Genomic DNA, 22357 nt, shown 5'->3' on the forward strand with positions numbered 1-22357 from the left:
AGACAAATCCTGGGCCCTGACCATCTATACTTAGATAGGAGAGAAGGAAGAAGAGAGATTTCTGGCCATGACGCAGGGAGTCCAAAATAATGGGTAAAATAGACAAAGTGGCCCTGTCCAATAGTTAAAGGCTCTCAGTGAATGCACTTGATTTCATCTTGGTTTCAGATCTTTCCTTTATTTAATAGGATCATTTTGGATCATGAGCTGATGATCCATCAGAGTAACTACCCCGATGGGTTTTGCATTATATGCTTCCATGTCATGTAATGCAAGGGGGTAAAATAGTCCTTACATATGTTCTGATAAAACTTCAATCAACAGAGAAATAAATACACTGTTATGCAAATCAAGTTGGTCTGTCATGGCTTGTTCTTGGTGAACCCATGCTGACTCACCTTCTTTCCCAGGTATGTCACCTTCTTCTATTTAATAGTTCCATTTAGAAACTTCCTAAAAAGCAGTGTCTTATCTTTCAGAACCTATTATTTTCTTTGTTATGAGCACCAGAACATACATCCACCCACTTCTTCACTAGACTTAATAGACTCTTTAACCTTTAAGGGGTTCTGGGGTGCCTGGGTGACTCAGTTGGTTGAGCGACCGACTTCGGCTCAGGTCATGATCTCACGTTTCGTGAGTTCAAGCCCGCGTCGGGCTCTGTGCTGACAGCTCAGAGCCTGAAGCTGCTTCGGACTCTGCGTCTCCCTCTCTCTCTGCCCCTCCCCTGCTCATGCTCTGTCTCACTCTGACTCAGAAATAAATAAACATTAAAAAGAAATTAAACTTTAAAGGGTTCCTTGTGCAGATTAGCAATATATTATATATATTAACAGTCAACATTTTCTCTAAATATACATTTCTAAAATAATCCTTCATAATTATGAATGTGATTGAAATATGAACGAAAAATTTCCCAATATGGATACATTATTAAAAGCCTATTTAATCGAACTTCCCAAATAGTTAATTAAAAGTACAGGTCAAATATATAAGATTCTCTTTGATGTCTTAAATGCTTTGTAGTGGAGGCTTATAGCAGTTGTCCATATCTGAATTCTCTCTTCCTGTGTGCAAGGACCTTGCAGTTTGGCATGAAACTTTGGCCAATTCTGGCTGATGGGACAAGAATAGAAATTAAATGCACCTCTTCTGGGCTAAAACACTAACTTGCCAGAAGAAAACTCTTCAATGCCCTCTTGCCCTAACTCAGTGTGTTAGCTGTTTATCACTACATAACAAACTACCTCCAACACTTAGTGGCTTAATACAGTAAATATTTATTATCCCACAGTTTCTGTGGGTCAAGAACTCAGAAACAGCTTAGCTGGGTAGTTTGGGCTCAGGGCCTCTCCTGAAGTGAGAGTCACAATGGTGGCCAGGGCTGTGGTCACCTGAAAGCTTGACTAAGGCTGGAAGATCTGCTCATGTGATGGTTCACTTACATGATTATTGGCATGAGGCCTCAGTTTCTCTCTGACTATTGGAAAAAGGCTTTAGTTTCTTGCCATTTGCGCTTTTCCATAGGATCACTTGAAGGTTCTCATAACATGGCAACTGGCTTTTTCCAGGATGAGTGATCCTAGACAGAAGAAGGAGGAAGTCACAATGCCTCTTATGATCTGGTCTCAGAAACCAAGTGTCATTACCACTGCAACACTGTATTAATTAAAAGCAAGCCACCCAGTACATTCTGCACTCAAAGGGGGGAGATTAGTCTTTACTTTTTGAAAGGGAAGTGTACATTAATTTGTGGTCACATTTTAAAACCACCACACTATGGGGCGCCTGGATGGCGCAGTCGGTTAAGCGTCCGACTTCAGCCAGGTCACGATCTCGCGGTCTGTGAGTTCGAGCCCCGTGTCAGGCTCTGGGCTGATGGCTCGGAGCCTGGAGACTGTTTCCAATTCTGTGTCTCCCTCTCTCTCTGCCCCTCCCCCGTTCATGCTCTGTCTCTCTCCGTCCCAAAAATAAATAAAAAACGTTGAAATAAAATTAAAAAAAAATAAATAAATAAAACCACCACACTCACTGCATGTTCCAGGTGAGGTAACTAACTATAAGGCCATGGAGCCTCTATAAGTCTGGGTCCCTGGGTGATTTACTGGAACAGAGAGCCCTTTGATGAACCAAGATGTACATGGAACATGAGATAAAGTCATTGGAATTTCGAGATTATTTGCAGTTACAGCATAACCTAGGCTGTCCTGACTAGTAGTCATTTTAAGATGTAAACATTAACACGGGTGCCTGGGTGGCTCAGTCAGTTGAGCATCCAACTTTTTATTTCACCTTGGGTCATGATCCCAGGGTCATGGGATCAAGTTCTGTCTCTGTGCTGAGCGTGGAGTCTCCTTACGTTTCTCTCTCTCTCTCCCTCTGCCCCTCTCCCTCACTTGCTCACTCTCTCTCTCTCATATACACACACATATATATATATACACACATAATGTATATATATCTCATGTATGTATATATATATATATATCTCATGTATGTATATATATGTCTCATATATGTGTATAAATATATATCATATATATATCATATATATATCATGTATATATATTAACAAAACCACAATAACTGATATGTAAAAGTGGCCACACAATTACGAATCCCCTACATTGACATGGTTATTATCTTTACTTGTAGTATTCCAAAGATTTCATTTTTTACACCCACATGGGACTTCAGTAATTCTATCAGATCCCAATAAGTTTAGCAGATCTCAAAGTAAATGCATGTATACCACTTCAGAAGACAAGAGGTCGCCGATTCTGATCTAGGACAAGTTTGTATAGTCCACAGTGATCCAAACAAAGTTACTGGCTGAGTTCCTTCAGATAATGAAGTTCTATTTGTTATATCCGGACTTTAAAGCCACTGCTTTTCAAAATCTAAATTCAGAGATTTAGTTTTTTGAAACTTGGTGTCTTTCCCAGAAATGATGTATTTCTAAAAGTTTCTTATGGCTAGCACTACCTAAACTATTGTCCTGTCATTATGATGAATTGGCCTACTCTATAAATATTAACTGGAAACTTAAGTATGCCTTATCAATATTGCATTATAATTAGTAGGGTCATCTTGAGGTCCCACCTATTAGGAGTTGAGGGATGGAGTATGTAATGTTCAATTAATTAATTATCTTAGAATACTCTGTGGGATTCTCTGTTTCATTAATTTCTGTGTGGGACCACAAAAGCAATCAATTTCTGGACTTTCCTTCCACCTGCTTATTACATGACACAGTACCCATGGTTGAGGGATTATTTTCGTTTATTTATAGCTCCCTGTGTTTATTCTTTCTCATCAACAGAAAGGGTGAGAAACAGAACTCTATACTTTGTAAATAGACGTATGCTTCATAGAAAAATAAATACAACATAATCTTCCACTTATTAAAAGCAATACAATTAAACATATCTTAATACATGCGTTCTTCTTTTGCACACATTATATTAACCGTCTTCTTTTTTTTAATGTTTATTTATTTTTGACAGAGAGACAGAGCATGAGTGGAGGAGGGACTGAAAGAGGGGAGACACAGAATCTGAAGCAGGCTTCAGGCTCTGAGCTGTCAGCACAGAGCCTGACGCAGGGCTCGAACTCACAGACTGTGAGATCATGACTCGAACCGAAGTCGGACGCTCAACCGACTGAGCCACCCAGGCGCCCCTTGGAGTAACTGTCTTCTTTTGAATGCTATTATGATTTCATGGCCTTCCCCAAAATCATTTGGTGCCAGGCAACCTTCATTAGTATTTTCTTTTTCCCGATCATCTTGGTTGATGGGATCGCTTCAAAGCTGCTGCAACTTTACTGTCATTTTTTGAAAGCGGACATATTTATAGGCATGAAAAAACATCTTCCTTACTCAGTAATACTTTCGCAGCCCCCAGATTTGAGGACAAGAGTCCTGCCTGATTCCTTTTGGTGACAAATAGCACTGAAGACCCAAGTCTGACCCCCAAGGCACACTAGAGCTATGACAGGTTCTGCAGCTGTGTGGCCTGCATTCGTTCTCACCTTCCTCCCTACGAGAACTCTGACAGCATTCAGGTGGCAGTGTTCTCGGCCAGACATACTGACCGTTGAGGATGCTTGCAGCTGAAGACGACCCAGGCTGGCCTGGTCTGGGCTACCATCATCTCTTGCTTGGATGATTTTAGTAGACTTCTGTTTCCTCCTTCCTCCCCAACCTCAATTTTGCTCATAATGTACAGACTAACTCACTCACAGTGTAGCCTGGGTCATATCAGTCTTCTCCCAAGATTCTCCCACGGCCTCTATCCAACAAAGGGAAAGCAACACTCCTACAGTGGCCTCCAAAACCCCTCACCATCTCTCCCACCTACTTGCCCTTCATTTTCCTTCTTGCTCACCCGTGTCCAGAACAGCTGGTTCTCTTACCTCTGGTCTGGGACAGCTAAGCACATTGGGGCCACAGGATTTTGTACTCGCCACCCCTCTGGAGGGAAATGCTGAAATGCTCTTCTCCCAGGGTTTCCACACAGACCACCCTCCCTAAAAAGGCCCTCTCCCTTCTTCATCCTCTCCTTCTCCTAAGCCTGCTCTTCTTTCCTTAACAAAATGCATCGCTGTTTGTTCATTGCTACTCCCCACCAGGTAGGTGCTGAGCCTCGAGGTGAAAAGGGCACGCCTGCCTTGTTCCCTGCCCTGTCCTCAACTCTGAGGACAAATAACACTCAATTCAGAGTAGGTCTTCCATAAATATTGTGGAATGATGGGGCGCCTGGGTGGCCCAGTCTGTTGGGTGTTTGACTCTCGGTTTTGGCTTAGGTCATGACCTCACGGTTCGCAGGATCAAGCCCTGCGTCGGGCTCTGTGCTCATGGCACAGAGTCTGCTTGGGATTCTCTCTCTCCTCCTCTCTCTCTGCTCCTCCCCCACTCCCGCTCTCTCTCTCTCAAAATAAATAAACATTTAAAAAATATTTGTGGAATGAACGACTACATTAAACGGATGGATAAAGATGTGGCTCTCCGGGTTGTGATGTGTCGGGCATGCTTTGAACATGGAGCGACACTCTCAGAATGGAATCCAGGTCCTACTCTTCTGCCAAGACTCTGCAATGGCCTCTCCATTCCTACAAAGTAAGAACGAACTTCCGTACAGACACCTCCAAAGCCCTGCGTGATCTGAATATTAAAAGCATGCCTTAAACATGAAAAGGAATTAAAGTCTACATCTAATTTCCCTCAAGGATCCACTTCATTGTTCTTCAGCAAAACAGCAGCGTGTGCGGAAAACCTTTCCAAGTCCTGTGGGATTCACACTCCTGAGGCACAGTTGTCCCACATTGCATAAGCTTCGTGCCAGCTGACTCGCTCCAGGCCTCACAGCCTGTCCTCACGGCATGCTGGGCCTGGTGTATCTCTCAGGGTAGACCACCCCCGTGTGACGGTCTTGTGAGCTCTGGTGCCTTCGAGGAGAACTGCTGATGTGAATGACCCATAGGCAGCGCTCGTCCTTCTGTGTTACTGCCTTGGACTCCTTGTATAAAGGTCCAGGGGGCACAGCATGACAGGTGGTGCAAGTGAGAATGACGTCAACTTGGTATTTCTTTCTTTCTTTCATTTTGTCCCACAGCTAACTGGAGCAGGCTGTTATTCTAGCTTAGTATTAGAAAGAGCATCTGACTCTTGACTTTGGCTCAGGTCATGATCTCGTGGTTTGTGGGTTCAAGCCCCTCCTTGGGCTCTGCCCGGACAGTGCAGAGCCTGCTTGGGAGTCTCTCTCTTCCCTCTCTCTGTCTCTGCCCCTTTCACGCACACTCTCTCTCTCTCTCTCAAATAAATAAATAAACTTTAAAAAAAGAAAGAAAGAAAGAGCTGCCCAACAAAGAGTTCTAATGGAATAGGAGATTTTAGCAGACAGTGAGTTCCCCATCTAAGCAGGTATTCCAGCACAAGCTGAAGCACAGATTTTACCAGAGTTTCTGGCAGGTATACCAAGAGCAGGCCGCATGGGTGCTCAGTCAGTTTCCCATCCTGAGCACCGGTCCCACTGCTGAACTCCCTCCTTCTGTGCTCCATTGGCTAAGTTAAATGGCAGTCCTGTCCCTCGAGCAAACCCCGAAAATCCAAGGCCTGCCCGATTACCAGGAGCATATTCATAACCGAGAGACGCCCTCATGACTTCTGCAGGCTCATTTGCAGACAGCGGCAGTGCCGAGGGGAGGGAAAAGCTAGAACCTCGTACCTCCCAATCATACCACATGGACGCCTTAGAGGTCCGGCTGTCCTCCAAACCAATAAAATGAGGTTGATCTTCCCATCGGTTCTCGAGAATGCCTCCCTCCCCGTGGCTCAGTCTAGAGGACTGATATTTAAAAGTTAGTTTTGGCATCTGCTGGTATACATTCCTTCCAGATGTTACCCAAAGGTCCCAGGCCAGTTGAACTGACATGCAAGGCTCAAGAAAGTCCTACGACTTTGAATAGAGTCGCAATTGGCAGTGAGGCTACACTGTGCCTTGCACAGGGTTTTATTTGCTGAAAGCAGCAAAGGCAGTTTTAGCCTGTCCTCAACTCTCTACTGGCCAAAAATATTATTTACATTTAAAGAAAAATAATCAACTGCTTTTTTTGGTGCTCACACTAATTTTCCCTCTGTTTAGACTGGGGTCAGTGCAGCTCTGTTTTCAGCTAACCTCGACATCCCCAGCCTTCTGGTCTCATCTCTAATTAAAGAGATAGGACCAATGGCATTTTCAATTTCTTTAAAAGTGTTCAATAAACAAGCGTACGTTTCAACATGCAGCATTCTATTTATTCTAACGCCATTCCTCCCTTCATATTCTATGTCTTTAAGGGACTTATCTCCACCCACCCACCCCCTCCCCACACACACACACAAGCTTTCACATCTGACATTCATCCCAATTGGATGGGATGGGGATCCTGAGTTGAAAAACAGTGTCTCTTTTAGCTCGTCCAAATTCCTACAGAAATGAACAAAGTGGAACCTGGGAGTTCTTGGCTGGAAGGAATTTGTTGATGGAGATTAGGACCTAATGTTCTTCTTTCAGTTTTCAAATGTAGATCAAGAAACCGTCTGATTCTGGAAACTACCCTGTAGGAAAGGTGGAGGAAATAATTTCTTTGTCACAGGGTCTGGGATGTCATATTTTAAACATGCACAAGGATCTGTGCTTGCAAAGGATTTTTGTTTTAACATATTTTTGGAGCCATAAATGAGCTCAGTTACGTAAGTCTATTGGTACTTGCCTTCTTTCTTGTGCTGAAAACCTGATTTTGGAGATTGAGGCTGGGGAAAGAGAAGAAAATTTCAAATTGTATATATATATATATATATATATATATATATATATTCAAATTGTATATATACATACATATTTCAATCTCTCCCCTATTCATTTTGTGGCAGATTGGATTTCTGAAGACAGGTACAACAATATCATCTGTCCTACATGTTCCTCTACAATGTGACTTTGCCACCTTCACATGGACAGGTGTCTTCTCCTCTTGAATTTGGTGGGCTTATGAAAAAAACAGAAAGGAAAACAAAAAGACAATGCAGCTTCCTCCTCCACTGGAATGCTAGTACTGGAGACCAGAGCTGCTGTGTAAAAAGTCTGACTGTCCTGAAGCTGCCATCTTGTGGGGAAACCCAGGGGACATGGAGAAACCACATGTAGGAACTGAGTGAAGGGGTCATCAGATGATGCCAGCCTTTTGCCATCAAGTCACTCCCACTTTTTCCAGGCTTCCCAGCAGAAGTCACAAACCTCACAAAGGAGAGATAAACCATCCTACTGCATTGTGACTGAATTCCAGACCCACAGCATCCATGGGCATAATACAACGGTGGTTTCACACTACCACATTAAAATTTTATTTTAACATTTATGTATTATTGAGATACAGAGAGAGACACAGCATGGGCAGGGGAGGGGAAGAGAGACAGAGGGAGACACAGAATCCAAAGCAGGCTCCAGGCTCTGAGCTGTCAGCACAGAGCCCAACGCAGGGCTCAAACTCACAAACTGCGAGATTGTGACCTGAGCCAAAGTCAGACACTTAACCAACTGAGCCACCCAGGTACCCTTATGCTACCACACTTGTGGTGGTTTGTTACCTAGAAAGATGACCAGAACACCTTGCTTAACTTAGACAAGTAACATGCCCTGACTACCACCCTGGACACTATGGCCACGGGGGCTTTGGCACAAACCCTGTCAATCTAGGGTATTGACCAGGCATGTGGATAGATGTGGACGAGCAACCCTAGAGGTGGAACCCAGTAGAACCCAGTGAGAACATGGGGCTGGGGGTCGGGGTTGGGGTCGGGGGAGCAGGTAGGAGTCTATCTGTTGGCAAGAATCCCAGAGGGTATCTGAGAAAGATGACATTGGATTGGCTTTGAGTAGGATTTGGTCAGCAGATGAAAATAAAACAGCTCTGGGTAGAGAGCACAGCCTACTCATGGGTGCCAAATCATGGAAGACTTGGGATGGAGAGGGAACTGACTTTTCTCTGGGCTCGAGCTCCGTGCACATGAGGAGAGGGGAGTACAGCAGGATGCAACAGCATCAGACACGGCTGGGTCACAACAGACCAGGGTACTAGGCCAAGGAGGTGACATGTGGCAGTGAGGCATTGCAGAAGATGAGGAGATAAAGAACAGTATGTCCTGCATTTCTCCATGGAAGCCTGTGTGTTGGGGAATAGAGCCCATGACCCAGTCCATTTTCCTGATGTGCCAGGAACTTCTGGGCAGGCTCTTGGGAAGAATCCTGCATCCTGGATTCTCCAAAAGACCTCCTGGCTGCAGCCAATCAGGCTTGGGGGGGGGGGGTTTCCTATGGCAGGGGACATCATTTCCTCTTCAGCAAGGAGGACGTGGACACTCTTCTCACATGGGCTTTTCCAACCGTGTCACTTCCTCAAAGTAACACAGGGCTGGTGTCTGGCTGCTCCACGAGAGAGCCCATGACACTCCTGTCCCCAGGAGACGGCCGGGGCTCTGCTGCCTCCCACATCCTAAACAGCAAGCCTGGGCCAGTCTCAGGCAGAGGCCCCCGAGCAGCCTCTCTGATGAGCTGTCTGGCCTGGGGCCCTCCCTGCCTTGCAACAGAAGCCGGGGCCTCCTGCCGAGACCATAGCTGCACTGAAACAGATCTGTCTTGGGGCCGCTTTGCTTTGAACTCTAGTGCAAGCCCAACAGCGAAAAGTACCATTTACCTGAATGGCCGATCCTTGCATCCATGTGAGAAATTCAGCATAATGGTTGATTTACATTTACAGAGGGACTATAAGTAAACCCACATTTATGAGCACCCCCTCTGCGTTGGGTCCTGGGGTAAGATTCTCTCAGCTGCAAATCCTGGGCTGTAAGACCTGAACCTCAATGAAACTCAGTTTCCCAGAGGTGCTCAGTCTGTAAGGCCCAAGGCTGACTTGACAGGCGCAGAAAGGGTTTGGCGTGTACCCAGTACTGGACAGGGCAGAGCAAATAGTCACTGCTATTATTATGACTTTACCCAAAGGCAGCTCTGCGAAGCACTGTTATCTCTTCCTCGTAGTTAGCCTGCAGAGGCTGAGGACTTTCCTGGGGCCACAGAGCTCTGAGTTCTTGCGCTGGACTCCAAACCCAGGTCTGCCCTCCAGGCTGGGCTTCTGCCGGCGGCCACCACATCCAGGCAAGCAGGCTCGTCTTTTGCTGAGGCTTCCGTGGCAGCCACTGGTGAGATCTTTCTCTCCTGCAGCTACAGCGGCTGGCTAACCCAGCCCCTCGCCATGTCAGGCTTCCCAGGTTAGGACTGAGCCCCCTTGCTAGAGGGTCACTTCCAGATGCAGAGAAGAGAATGGTGGTGGCCAGGCCTGGGAGGAGGGCTGTAGAGAGCAGTTGTTTTACGGGTGTGGAGTTTCAGTCTGGGATGCTTGGAAAGTTCTGGAGACGAATGGTGGGGATGGCTGCCCAATGACATGAATGCACTCGATGCCATTGAACAGTACACTTAAAAATGACGACAAGTGGCCACCTGGTTGACTCAGTCAGTTAAGCGTCTGACTCTTGCTATTAGCTCAGGTCATGATCTCATGGTTCATGGGATCGAGTCCCACGTCAGGGACATCTGATGCTCTGCGCTGACAGCAAGGAGTCTGCTTGGGATTCTCTCTCTCCCTCTGTCTCTGCCCCTCCCTCACTTGCATCCAAACTCATGCTCTCTCTCTCTCTCTCTCTCTCTCTCTCTCCTCTCTCTGTCAAAATAAATAAATAAACAAATAAACATTAAAAATGGTAGAAATGGTAAATTTTAAGTTACATCTATTTTACCACATACACACGAAAGATGCATCCCTCAACAGAAGAAGCCCAATCTCCTGAACTTGTCACATGAAACTTTTACAGAAGGTCATTTAGTCAGGCCCTGTCACCCCTACCAGCTTCGTCTGTGTCAGTCCGTCAGTCCTTCCAGTCTCTCCATTACGCCCTGGAAGCCCAATCTCTTCAGCTTCCTTGTATGCACACACCACACTATTTCTCCATCGTTTTCTTATTCGGGTTGTTCCTCTGCCTGGGATTCTCCTTATTTCTGCCTTACCAAACTTCTGGAAGACTCTACCCAGGCAAGACCTTAGCAAGGAAGCCTTTCCCCACCAGGCCTCAGGGTCCTACCCACACTCGCCTCTGCCGTGTTCAGACCCACCCTGCTAAGGACTGTGGTGATCACGTCTCTCCCCACTAAAGGGAAACTACCCCCGATGTCCTCCCCGTGACTCCAGCTCCTTGTACCAGGGGCTGGCCCCATGTCCACCAGGCTAAGCCAGGAAGCTACCGTCAAGGCAGCCAGCAGAGTGGCGGGCCTTGGGCTGTGACCTGTAGCCCTCCCCTGGGAGCAGAGGTCTCAGAGGGGACTGGTCACCTCTGGCAACGGTGGTCTCTCCCTTTGGGCAGTGACATCACATGGGGGCTGGTGGGCAGAGCTCCCGGGCAGGACTGGCAGCCCGGGCAAGGACTGGAGGTGAGAGGGTAGGAAGAAGGTGGGGAGGTGTGCGTGTCATTTCCCTGCAGGGGTCAGCAACTGAGTGTGATCCGGCACCCTGCCCAGGCCGGTCTGAGCCCACCATGCTGCTGTCTACAGGGAGACGGGGGATCCAGAACTGAGCGGTGACCTCCTTGCCAAGTAGCTACCACAGAATCCTACCCCTAGCATCTCCCCACAGCGAGGAGATGTGGGATGCCCAGCAAAAGAGCATGAATCATGGAGCCAGCCCTCCCAGGTTGGAATTCAGGCTCTGCTGCTCTCTGCGTGACCTTGAGCAAGCGGCTTAACCTCTCTGCGCCTCAGTGTCTTCAACAATAAAATGGAGGTCATAATAATAACAGCTACATCCTGGGACAGTTCAGTACCAGACCCATGGACACCACTATGCAGATCTTCGCTGGTATAATTATGACTGTGCTCCTGGCGTCCCCCTGCCAGCTGGTGGGAGAGTTTTGAATTACCGTTTTGTAGATAACAGAGCCAAAGAAGCCAGGTGACTTGCCACCTTGGGGACAAAGCCAGGTCACTGCTGCCTCAGGATAGATAGCTCACCTGACTTTTCTGAGATGGAGACGCTGAGCTGGCTACACAGAAAGGCCTGGAGCCTGGCTCCGGTGGGCGGCTTTCCTGCCCTGCACACAGCAGCCGCCTCCTGTCGGGGGCAGTTCTGGAGGTCTAGGCCTGAGGAGCAGCGGGCCTGGGGTCGGGGCAGGGTTGGGCGGGGGTAGGGCAACCGATGTCGCTCCCCACCCCCACCCCCCCACTGTGCAGGCTGGCCTGAGCCATGCTGGGGGAGGCGGGACCGCTTAGAGCCAGAAGATAAACATATTAACTGAACTTTCCATCTGTCATTTCAGAGAGTCATTTACTGCCTAGCTGTGGTTGGAAAAATTAAGTCCTTGTAATTTAGAGTCAACATTTCTCGCGGAATCATGTTAGACGAGTTGGCGGAGTTTGCAGCCTCCCAGCAGAGCCGCCTGCAATCAAAACAAGCTGGCTGCGGTGCGCTGCCTCAGCTACCCTGCCCGAGGCCCGGCAGGCTGGCCTGCGCTGGGCACCGGGTGCTGCAGGCCCCAGGGCGGGGGGGGGGGGGGGGGGGGGGGGGCTGCCTGGCCGTGGGCCACACGGGGAGGGCAGCGGGGACAGGCCTCGGCTTGGAGGGTGGAGCTCCAGCCCCCTGGGCCTTCCCCTCTCTGCCTATTGCAAAACAAATCTTCCCCCGTGCTGGGTGACCTGGGGCTGTCCTAACAAAACACCACAGACTGGGGACTTAAGCAGCAGATATTTATCGTCTCACAGTTCTGGAAGCTGGAAGTTCCAGACCAAGGTATGGACCCAGATGGTTTCTTCTGAGGCCTCTCTCCTTGGTTTGTAGATGACCATCTTCTCCCTGTGTCTTCAAACTGTCTCCCCCGTGTGTGTGTGCATCTGTGTCCTAATCTCTTCTTACGCTGACTTCAGTCGGATTGGATTAGCCCTACTCTAATGACCTCATTTTACCTAATCACCTCTTTAAAGGCCCTGTCTCCAAATATAGCCTCATTCTGAGGCCCAGGGCGTGAGGGCTTCAACGTGTGGATTTAGGGGTACATAACTGTGACCATAACACCCTGTAAACTGTCCATTCCAGAGTGGTTCGCTTTCACCCTACCCAGGAGAAACTGGGTTTGTTGGTTCCATTTTGCAGAAGAGGAAACAGGCTTCGGAAAGGCAGGTGGTTGCCCAGGCTCCCCCAGCCAGCTAAGGCACCTGGTGGGCCGGGGGGTGGGATTTCAGGTCCATGAGTTTTGCATCACAGCGTAGCTGTGTCCACCCCAAGGCCTCAGGCTGCTACGTGCCAGGCACCGCACAGACTCCTCAATCCCTGCAAAGGCTGCCATGCAGAACGACAGGGGGGCTGCCTTCAGCTTAGGGCAGAACCGTCCAGCAGTGAGTGAAATGAGGGCTCTGGGCATCCATCCCTGGGGAGAGCCATGCTGAAGGCCCTGCTTGGGTTGGGATGGAGTCTTCCATGATGGGCTCTTCCAATATATAGTCCCCTCTTGCTATACCCACAGATTTACCCACCTTGGAGGTCTTCCCCAGAGATTTTCCTACTCAGTCTAGTTTCACTAAGTAAACCTTTGGGGCCCACAAAATGCTAGATCATTTCATTTTAAAATGATGGTTAAAATCACAGCAGGCTGCCCCAGAACCAGGGAGGCTCAACCCTAGACCTCACACAGTATAGTGGATATTTTAGGACTAGTCCAACTCCTCAGTTTGAGACAGAGAAGCTGAGGCCCTAAGTATAGCCCCGATTTATCAGACCTAATCGGTGGCTCAGGCTCTGGCTTTGGCATAGCCGTGTTGTGTGGCCTATTGGTCACGGGGCCATTTTGACTTCCCTGACCCAGTCTGGCAAAGGCTATCAGAACTGTGTGGGTGAAGCAATAGGTGAAGAGGAGAGGCATTCTTTGTGGTCCACCTGGACCCCAAGCAAAGCTGAGCCAGCCACGGGCACAGATATGCAGTGGGACATCCAAGAGCAAAAGGTGTGGGGGGTACTAACAATGCGTGACGGACTGGAAAGCTGCTTTCTCAAAGGGACCTCACTCCATCCTGCCTCTTCCCTCTATAGAGCCTGAAAGCGAGGCTCATACTTGCCCAGAGCAACAGCCAGCTAAAGGGAAGAACTGGAACGCAAGACCCTTGACTCCAACCCAATACAGTCCCTGTGACTCAAAATTATTCAAGTCCCCACATGGTTTCCCAGCTCCCAGGGAAGAGGGTGGGGGAACATTTCTGAGTGATGGCTGATGGAGACTTCTGCATAGAGACCAGAGAGTCTGTTTCCCAAGAGCAGAGTGTGGGGGAACTTCTCTGACACCCCTCATGCAGTCAACTGTCAACCAAGGCCCCACTTCCTCACCACCTCCCCCCACTGCCCTCTGCTTCCCCTGACTGGTGAGAAGAAAATATTAATGTGGCTGCCCCAGGGATCCAAGGACTGGTAGCTCTCTGTGCGTGGTGTTGCCCTGCTCTGTTGTTCCTGCCACCCTCCAAGGCTGCCCTGGCCCCTCTCTGTGCTGTCACACAGAGAAGGAAGGGCAGTGCCTGTGAATTGGAGGCTCCCATTTTCTGCTCAGAGATGCAAAAGGCTCCTCTCTGACCATGAGAACAAAGAACTCTCCTAGCAAAATGTGGCTCTTTTTCATGTCCAAGACAGCTTCGAGTGCCCTGCTTAGAAGCTCCCCCTGGCTATGCACTGAATCTGATCATCACAGAAATGCAGACCCCCTGCTGTGGGAATTTGAAGATGTCCTTGTGATTACTGTCCCTGGGGGTCATGCCTTTTATAATTTCTTACCTTTGAGTGGAGACAGGACCCACGAACATGATGCCATATTGGTCCAGTGAGCAGGTTACATTATATGGCAAGAAGGATTGTGCAGATATGATGAAGGTCCCTAATAGGTTGACTTTGATTGAATAACAGTGGAGATTGTCCTGGGTGAGTCTGAATGTCTCAGGTGAGCCTTTAGGGACTTGGGCAGCCGCAGCCCTTCTACTGGCTTGAAAGAAAGCAAATAGCCATACCCGTGGAAGGTACCATGGTGAGGAGCCATGAGGTCTCTAAGAGCTGTGAGTGGCCTCTGGTTCACAGCTCCCAAGGAAGTGGGGACCTCAGTGCCACAACCACAGGTCCTGAATTCTACTAACAACTTGAATGAGCCCCAAACAAGAATGCTGATAGTTGACCCATGATTTCAGCTTGGTGAGCCCCTAGGCAGAGGACCCTCCCCTCAAACTGCACCCAGACTCTTGACCCCAGGAAACTGGGAGGTGTCTGTGTTATTTTAAGCCACCAAGGCTTGTGGTCATTTGTTAGTCAGCAATCAAAACTCAATGTATCCTCTTGCAGGCTTCTATTGATAAATCTCTCAGCGCCTATGAAGTAAGGTTTGACCTAAGCTTGGCACCTCAGTGGTGCCTCAATATATCTCAGCTCAAGCATGTTTGATAGGAAACGACTCTTATGACAACTGTATGCTTACAGTTGAAACACGATAATGGGACAGAGGTGGGAATAATGAGGAGGGGGACAGAGAAAGAAAGAGAAAAGGAGAGAGAGAGAGAGAAAGGAGAGAGAGAGAGAGAGAGAGAGAGAGAGAGAGAGACTCCTGTAGCTTTCTCAGACATAGCACTTTTGCTACAACAAATGCTATTGTCTTAGTCTTCTTTTACGTATTCATTCATTTTTAAACCTCTTTTCTAATAGTGCCAAGAAGGAAGCAAAACTCAGTGAATTAACCTTCACAACTTCTGATTAGAACTTTTTCTCTGGAGCATGGAGCATCCCTGCAGAATGAATTACTCTGGAGGGAGAGCCCGTCTGGGCATGGACCTTGCACAGCTCTGTGCTGGCCATGGCCTCGGGCTGTGTGTGTATGAAAACATTGCACATTCTGTAAAGTGCCCAAGGAGGAATAATTTTGGAGATGGTAAATATCTCCACTTTGCAGCTGAAAAACAAAAAACAAAAAACAAAAAAAAAAAAGGAGGGGAGGGCAGTCATTTCTTGTGGTTTTTGGAACCAAATGTCTGCTGTTGCCTTTCTCAGCTGGTGGTCAAAACAGGGAGGGTGATGCTGGACCATCAGCACCGAGAAATCTTCCCAAGAGATTTCCTGGTACCACTTGGGCTCCTGGAAGGCCCTTGTGGTGGCCAATGGTGCTGCTCTGAGACAGTTAGTTGGTTCTCTTCCTCTTTCCAGCACAGACGAGGTTGGCCTTCCCTCTGGAGGAGAGGGCCATCTGACTCGTTCACTAGCAAGTTGTGAGTGGGAGTGCCGTGCGTTGCTTCTGGGGTGGAGCATTTAATTGTGGGGGAGCAGCCGACAGTTCCTAGCCCTCTCCATCCGCACCCCAGGTGGTAGAGGCTGTCAGCCTGCATTCTGAGTGCGAACAGGAGCAGAGTCCCCCGTCGCCCTTCTGTGGACGTGTGACCTGAATGAGGAATCAAGCTGTGTTGTTTGAAGCCATGCGATTTAATGGTTGGTTGTCACTGGATCACAGCTTCACTCGTACTGACTAATGGAGCCAGTCGGGGCCACTTGAAGCAGGCATTCACCCCTACTGCCCAAGTGTCTGGACGACAGAGCACAGTGACCTAAATCACAGAGCAGTGCTACCTTATAGAGAATCGTCTGGGGTGAGGGTGTCCTGGACAGCTAGATTTTTTGGTCAAAGCAGAGCATCAAAATGTATTAGAATTCTGAAGTCATGGCGTTTCATTTCTTCTTACTTGTATACAGACGCAAACATTATATGTGAATTCTGTTTCCCACTTTTTCACTCATTTTAAACATTCCTTCATGCTGTTATAGAATTTGTAAGCACCGTTTTTAATGGCTGAATAAATATTTCACAGTGGATTATGAAAGAACTTACTTAATCATCATCCTCTGTCCTGGGACATTGAGATTGTTTGCAATTTTACATTAGCGTAAGTACCACTGCAATAAACATCTTTGTGCATAAAGCTTGTTTTCTGTTTAATATTATTTACTTTGGCTGAGTTCCCAGAAGTGAAATACCTGGGCATAAATGTCATGAAACCTTACCTTTTTCAAACATTCATTTTCAGAGTAAAGCATTCATCCACCCCGATGCCACAGGATGGCCGGTCCGGTGAAAGTAACACAGTCTTTCATTAATGATGAAAATGGAGTCAGGCCTTGGCCATCGTCCTGTCTGTTGGTTATCACTCTCCAGGCCCACAGTGATGTGAGCCAAGCCCCACAAGGCCAAGCCAGCCTGGGGGGTCTGACCAAGGAATGAGGCCCCAACAACTTCAGCTCAGTACTCTCTGGTTCTCGCCTGATTTGTGACATTCCTGAGGGCCCACCCCCAACCCTTCCAAACACTTCCATTCTGTCCACGGGCCCCTCAGGTGCTGCCGCCCTGTGAACCCCAGGCCCTCTACAGTCCCAGAGCTGACATGCCCTTTCCAGACTCCTGGAAATGGGTCCCAGTCATAGCTTGTCTCTCCAAAGGGCAATGCCCACCACTCACTGGGGTCTCATGTGCTGGAGTGTGAGAGGGATACTCTAAACTCACTCATATGAAACACCTTGATTGGACTACATGCCAGGGTCCCCGGGCCCAGATTGTTCCTACCACCTTTTCTAGACCCTTCCTCTAACACATGGACCTAGTTTATATCCCTGGAGGCCTGAGACACATGTGGATGGCTTCTCTAGGTACTCAACTCAAAACTGTTCTCTCCTTCCATCCCCAAGCCTAACCCATGTCCCAGGCAAGCCTCTCTCTTCTTAAGGGTGACAAGGACACCTTCCTTGACCAAATGATAGTCAGGTTCCTCTGAGCTTTCATCTTGGCCTCATCCTTGGCCTTCCAGGCCCAGTTCAAGTGAAGAATCCTGCTCAACCAGTTTATCAAGAATTCCCCCTGCCCTAGGTGTCCAACCTAGCTTTTCTTAGAAGTTTTTTATGCTGTCCCTCATCCTGCCTGCTGGCTGTAAATCCTCTCTCCCCCTTACTTCAATAATCTTGAGTAAAGTCCTGCTCTATTTAACACATGTCAGAATGATTTCTCTTTGATGAGGGACATTCCTTTCCTTCCAGAATATCCTCACGAGGGAAGTTAACTGGTGTGGGGAGTGCTTTAGCCCTGTGGAATGGCCGCCAGCCTCAGTTACCAGGTGTGTCCTTGCTACAAAGGACACTGTAATTGGTGCAAAGCCAACACCGGCCAGCTCACCATGCCTGCTGCCATAGTGATGCCACTCCGGCCATCATATGCACACCCAGACGGTGAGTCAGATGGCCAGAACCCTTTCTGGCCCATGGAGCCTTCAGTATCTCACTAGACATCTCTGTTGTAGAATTTCTGTACATCATCCTTTGGGAGTTGGAGAGGTAGTAAACTCTGGTAAAAGAATGTTCTGAGAGTCTTCCCTAGAGAACTAAGAAGCCCACGCCACATTTACATGGCGTCCCAGCCTCACCTTCACCCCACAGCATTTCCTTTAAGATCAGTTCATTCATTCACTTGACACTCACTTATTGAACTGTTCCCATGTTATTCTGTCTTAAACTATTGATGGGGATTTGATGTGTTCAGAGGGCTTTTTTTCCTCCACTTTTAATTTTATTGCATTTATTCAGCAAAGACTTTTGTGCAGCTCAGTATTCGTGAGGTTCTGGGGACACCACCATGAGGTATAACGTGTGCCGAGGCCCTGCCCTCTTTCAGCCCCCAGTCTCAGAGAAAACTCTGGCAAGAAGCAGAGGCCACATGCGGAGGGAGACAATGCCTGGGCTCATTGCCAAAGATCATTCTGGTCACAGGGCAGACAATGGAGCCATTAGACAGGTGTTCCTTTGTGTCTGTGCACCAAACATTTAGAGTAGATTAATCGAGATCATTTGTAAAGTGTGACAAACAATAAATGCTTAATATTTTTCTTGCTTCCTTCCTCACTCCCCACCTTCTTCTTTCCCCTTCCCCTTCTTTTCTTCCTTCCCAGAAGGTCCTTGAGGTCATTTGACTCTGGCCATGTAACCTGAAAGGAAGGCAGGGTTCCAGATGCCCCAGCAGAAATTAAAAGGGCACAGCCATTATCCAGAGTTCTCCAGGGAGAAAGCCTTGCCTTGGGGGCTGGGCCCTCATGAAGCCCCTCCCTGCTCCTGTGATGAGGAGACACCTGCCTCACTTCCTTTCCCTGTGGCCCTGGAGCCCAGTGATGCCATGGCTGGGGCTGTTGGCAGAAGTCTCTCTCTTACCACCCAGCACCAATGTCCAGTCTTCTATTATTTACTTAATATTTTCTTTAAATTGATTCACGTATATTGCCTACATAAATAAAATTTAAAAAGAAACTTTATACCAGAAGTATAAATATAGAATTATTAATATTTGCCATAAAGAGAAGAAAACTATATTAAAAAGACAATGAAAATAAAATAAGTTTATTAAACTCTAGCAAGATACTATTTTGCCAAGTTTTTCAGACTAAAACTGTTCTCTCTTTGTTCAAAAGGGAAATTATCATGTGTCAGAGCAGTGCTACAGACATGCTTTTATGGATCCAAAGAGAACTGGAAAGAGAATAACACTCACATTACAAAATTCAGTGTTACTTTATTCATTCATTTATTAAATATTTATTGGGTGCCTGAGTGGATGGTCCTTGGTACTAAGAATACAGCATGAAATATAAGATAAATAAAGTTTCTTCTCTGTAGGGCTTAAAATGTAGCAGGGAGGACAGACAGGGAAAAAGGAAAAAGATGAAAAATATCTAATTGTAAGAAGAAAATTAAGAAAGAGAATGGAGAATGTAGTGTATATTCTAAGTAGGGGTATGTTTTGCAGCAGGGGAGGGCTCGATAGATCCAATATGCTTTGGGCATATTGAGTTTGGGACATATTGCTTCCACGTAGGTGTTCAAATGATTAATTGAACCAGGCCAGTGTGAAGAGGTTGGGGCTGAAATGATCAACGTAAGGGTATTGACTGCATCATCGGTGTTTGAAGCCACCGGCCCAAATATGACTACCCAGGGAGCGAGTGTCAATAAATGCCTGAGCCCTTGATGCCCCCAAATTAATGGGTCAGGAAGAAGAGAAGGCCCAGCCAGGCTGAAGTAGGGAAGACAGCCCACTGTGGCCTTCCAGTTCAATGGAAGCATCAACGAAGGGAAGGTATTTGCAAAGGATGAAGTGATCACTGACAAATGTTGCTAAAGGATCAAGCCGGATGGAGACAGAGAATCCACCAGTGGGTTTAACAAGATGGCGGTCATCTTTGCGATATTGGTGGGACAGTGGGGGTGAACACCTGATCAGAGCGTGTTAAAGAAAGGTCAGGGATCGAGGGAGGGGAGGCACAGAATAGAGAGGGAACGTGCTGGTACTTCAGAACTCAGGTACATAGCAGTACCTGGAACACCTCATGAACCACCGAAAATCAAGCTGTGGAAAACAAGGCCTAAAAATACATCCTGGCTGGGCGCCTGGGTGGCTCAGTCAGTTGAGCGTACAACTTCGGCTCAGGTCATGATTTCGTAGTCCGTGAGTTCGGCCAGGCTTTGGGCTCTGGGCTGATGGCTCAGAGCCCAGAGCCTGCTTCGAATTCTGGATCTCTCTCTCTCTCTCTCTCTGCCCCTCCCCCACTCGTGCTCTGTCTCTCTTTCTGTCAAAAATAAACATTAAAAAACTTTGTTTTTAAAAAAATTCATCCTGGAAACCCCAGACAAATGGAGCGGAGCCCCTTACCCCCCTCCCCCCGAGACTGGCAACGCTCCTGGAAGGGTGCCCCCCCCCCAACCCCCCCGAGGTGTGCTTTATCCCTGCGAAGGTTCTTTCCTCGCTGGGTGCTAGCCGCCTGGGGAGCCCGCACACAACACGGACGTGTGGCGGGATCACCAGGTTCCAGGGCTGCAAGGCCGCGCACCACCAGGGCCCCTGTTCCAGAACGTAGGGAGGCGCCGGGGCGAGTCATGCTTCGGCACAGATATTTATTGATCTTGATTTTCACGATCCAAGAAAAGCTTGGCCACAGAGCTTTCTGGTCCATTCGCCAGGATGTGGGGGTTGGGCAACAGGGAAGGAAATGGGATTTTAAAAAATCTGTTCTTAAGAAAATAACTCTTTGTAAACCTGCGCTCCGCGTGCCCGGCGCACGCAGTAGTGAACCGCTCTGTTACTTGCAGCGGCGGCAGTGAATAGGGGCTCTGTTAGCAGCTGCTGGGGCCTCCAGAGGCAAAGCACGCCGGGCAGATCGGAGAACAGCCTTCCTGGAGTCCATTGTGAGTAGAGCCCGTGAGGAAGTGAGCCTTCCTCCTGCAAACCCTCTGCCTAAGTGAGGCAGAAAAGCTCTCCTGTTTATGTGCGTTCCCATGATGCCTCAACAGAGCAATTAAATTGCACCAAGACCAGATCTGCATTTTCCCCCTGGGCTATTTCAAAACGGAGGCTGCCCTCAGACGGGCCTCATCTGCACCTGCCTATGTTTTTGTATCTTTGACCACCAATATTTAAACATTTTTTCTTTCATGTTTATTTATTTCTGAGACAGAGAAAGACAGAGCATGAGAGGGGCAGGGGCAGAGAGAGAGGGAGACACAGAATCCGAAGCAGGCTCCAGGTTCTGAGCTGTCAGCACAGAGCCCAGCGTGGGGCTCGAACTCATGGACTATGAAATCATGACCTGAGCCGAATTCGGACGCTCAACCAACTGAGCCACCCAGGCGCCCCTGACTACCAACATTAAGAAAAGCCTGCACTAACCCTCAGAGAAAAATTGGGGCAGTTTGACTTTTTAGTTTGTGGGAAGAAAAAGTCAAAAACGATGACTGAAAGCCTGCCCTGTGTCTGGCCTCTGGAGATGGCATCCCCTTCCATGTTCAATGACACTCTGTTCTGCAGACGGAAAAGTGAGGCTTAACGAGGCAAAAGACTTGTCCGAGACAATGGGGTGACGGAGAGGCATACACCGTCTCATAAATGGTTTCTTCTGATGTTTTCTAACCTGTCTGATGCACTGGCAGCCAGTGGAGATTTCCATCTTCAACAGCAAGACTTTCCGTAATGATCTAAAATGTGAAGTTGTGGGCACCGATCGCCCCTGAGGTTATATCTAGCTGCCCAAGGCTGGCCTGCTCTGTTTGGCTTGCACAGTGAGTGTGGTTCCTGCTGGGGGCAGGGTGAGGGGTGGGGGGCATTTGTAACCATGAAGGTGAATGCCTTCATCCAGGAAGGCATGCCCCAGGCCCCCTTTCCCACCACTATTTGCTCCCACGGGCCGCCCTTCACTCCTGCACCTGTCTGGCCCCCTGGGCGCTGGCTTTGTGGCCCCGCCTAGAGCTCTGCTCACTCTCATATCCCATCTCTCATGTGATTCTTAGGTTTTCAGTACCATAAGCCACCTTTGTCTAGATAAAGAAGATGAGGCCCAGAGAGGTTCAGCTACTTGCTCCAGGATGTAGAGCCAAGACTCAAGCCTAGGTCTCAAGGCCTTAGATGGCCATATTCAAGCTCTTTCCCTGCTCTGCACTGCCCCACCCTGTGGGTTATAAAGACCTCTGCTTTACTCTTTTCAAACATGCTGCAATAGAGAGCAGAGCCCTTGAGGCCTCAGCCAATCAGTCCACAGGGCCACAGAACTCTACTCACTTACCAATGGCAGCCCATCGCCATCATCATATATTATTGTTTATTAAGCACTATGTATATATTCTCCCAATTATGCCAAGAGGTTATACTGTTACACCCATTTTACAGAGGTAGAAACTGAGGTGAAAGGATTTG

The 22357-nt window shown here is 48.0% G+C and overlaps 1 long non-coding RNA gene across 1 annotated transcript; it reads right to left on the reverse strand.

Moving 5' to 3' along the window:
• Positions 1 to 1284: 1284 nt before the first annotated feature.
• On the reverse strand, positions 1285 to 7268 carry LOC131492386 (uncharacterized). Its single transcript, XR_009252044.1, has 3 exons — positions 6993 to 7268; positions 6228 to 6339; positions 1285 to 1582 (listed from the first exon to the last, which is right to left on the reverse strand). It is a non-coding gene; the product is annotated as an uncharacterized LOC131492386 (long non-coding RNA).
• Positions 7269 to 22357: the final 15089 nt, after the last annotated feature.

This window comes from Neofelis nebulosa, chromosome 13 (assembly GCF_028018385.1).
Source record: "Neofelis nebulosa isolate mNeoNeb1 chromosome 13, mNeoNeb1.pri, whole genome shotgun sequence".
Classification (NCBI taxonomy): domain Eukaryota; kingdom Metazoa; phylum Chordata; class Mammalia; order Carnivora; family Felidae; genus Neofelis; species Neofelis nebulosa.